Source organism: Branchiostoma floridae, chromosome 4, assembly GCF_000003815.2.
Source record: "Branchiostoma floridae strain S238N-H82 chromosome 4, Bfl_VNyyK, whole genome shotgun sequence".
NCBI lineage: Eukaryota > Metazoa > Chordata > Leptocardii > Amphioxiformes > Branchiostomatidae > Branchiostoma > Branchiostoma floridae.
In genome coordinates, this window is record NC_049982.1 from 3,394,355 (window position 1) to 3,396,263 (window position 1,909).

General features: G+C 47.0%; 2 protein-coding genes and 1 long non-coding RNA gene across 3 annotated transcripts in view; 1 reads left to right on the forward strand and 2 right to left on the reverse strand.

Annotated features, from left to right (window-relative positions):
- The window catches only part of LOC118414483 (patellin-2-like), a gene marked incomplete in the record, with an annotated part of 65,157 nt that extends 63,326 nt beyond the window's left edge, over positions 1-1,831 (reverse strand). The window contains 1 exon segment of the mRNA XM_035818548.1: positions 1,648-1,831.
- LOC118413013 overlaps positions 1-1,909 on the forward strand; it is a 711,153-nt gene that overhangs the window by 425,676 nt on the left and 283,568 nt on the right. The gene's annotated exons all lie outside the window — the stretch shown is intronic.
- Positions 1-1,909, reverse strand: part of LOC118414515 — a 660,232-nt gene that overhangs the window by 386,269 nt on the left and 272,054 nt on the right. The gene's annotated exons all lie outside the window — the stretch shown is intronic.

Sequence of the window (1,909 nt, forward strand, 5' to 3'; positions counted from 1 at the left end):
AGCACGGGGAAAGTCTCCTCTCACATCAAAATACAGATAAAAACTGAGATGGAATAAAGTCATCAGCAGAGACTTCACTACAAAACATGAGGCTGAAATTGTTGTAAGCTGCTGCTTTTTTTTCAGTATTTCACATTTTTGATGACCAACATTCCACGATTACAGAGAAAAGTCAAATTTTCTGTTTTGCCAAAAAGAAAACTTATTTGCTTGCAGGCTGCAGCTGAAGAACATCAGAGGAACTTTCTTGTTTAGTTGTTGAGATCCGCCTCGGGGGCTGAACTGAGCAAATTATCTACATCCAAGTCAAGGATACTATTTCTGACAGACATCCGATAATCCGATTCTGAGGAGTCTGGCAAATCTTCTGCCTTCCAAAAAGGTAGAAACATGTCAGAAAATGTCTTCTTTAGATGAGAACAATGATGAAAACTCAAGTCAGAACTAATTAATTACAATAATTCATCAAACATCAGAGCCTTTTTTTTTCAGAATCAAACATTCTATTTTTGACACACATGTGACAATCACAATCTTTTGTCCAGACAAAAAACAACATTTGTTTAGTAACCGTCCCCCATATGGCCTGCGCTTTTGTTTCAGATGAAGATGCCAAACGTAATCTCTGGAGATCGTGATTAGATAATGACTGGATTAACTCCGCGTTTTAAGCCTCTGGCGTAATCTCTAAATCAACAACATTTGGCAGGATGTTCCAGAAACGTCTTGTCCATGTGGTGAGAGAAAATGAGTTAGAATCTGTAAGAACCGTCCCGGTTAGACCAGGGCAGGGCTGAGCTCGCGCAGTGGCGCTACGTGCGGATTTCCATGTAAAAACCTCCCATTGTAATTCTGCAATCAGTGCTGCATAATGTATGATAATGGCACTCCGGGCCCCGCTGGTTTCCCACCCAGACCGGGCAGCTTTCCCCTTTGTTCGCCCGTTTCTAACGCCAAACTAGCCAGGATTCCCGCTTCTGGGGGCCTGATTTGTGAAATATTCCATGTTTCCAGCCCAGTTTGTGCCCAGACGGGCGGGCTGAGATTCTGCGCCGGGAAAACATGACAGTCGGGCGATGATGAATAACCCGTCTAGACACATCCGTACGGAGACAGCAGAATATCCGCCCCGCCTTGTCCCCGACACTTTGCACAGTTTTCCCGTGTTTTTCCCGGCTCACAGCCGCCCTTACCGTCCAATATGGTGGGGAAATGCGAGAAAACATGATTTTTGTGCGGGGTGTTCGTTCCGCCCCGCGCAGAGCGGCAGACATCCATAAATTACCAGTCTGAGCAGGCCTGTTCGGTCCCGCTCCGCCGCCCTCCCCGGCCCTTCCCCTGCCCTCCCCGCCAACAAACCCGCCACACAGCCCCGGGAAACCTTGACGAGATGCCGAGGAATGAAAATAAGAGTCTGGCTGAGTGAGGAGATGTCTGGATGGTGCAGACTGTGCAGAAAACAAGGCGGAGTCGGCTGGTGCGGCCGCATGTCGGGCTAACGGTCCGGCATCATCACCATCCATCTCACCCACACATCCCTCTCACGCACAAAATCTGCCGCTTTTAACCCAAAACTTCACACAACAACACAGAACAACATCGGCTATCGCCCCAGCCGTGAGACTAGCTCGGAAATGGCGCCCTTACCTGGAGAATTGATGCAGTTTTCCGGAATAACAGCAGCTCCCAACAGCACAGGATTCCGCTATGCGCGCTGCATACCAAAATCTGACCTTTCACCTCGCAGCTTTACGACACTTTGACGATTTGTGGTAACAGTTGGATGGAAGTAATGTAATGTCAATAGAAAAGCAAAATACAACGACATAACTGACGTTCTGTGAGCCCTTTTAATAAATACACTTAATATCCTTCAAATACATTGTGAAATGTAAGGATGTCACGCTAT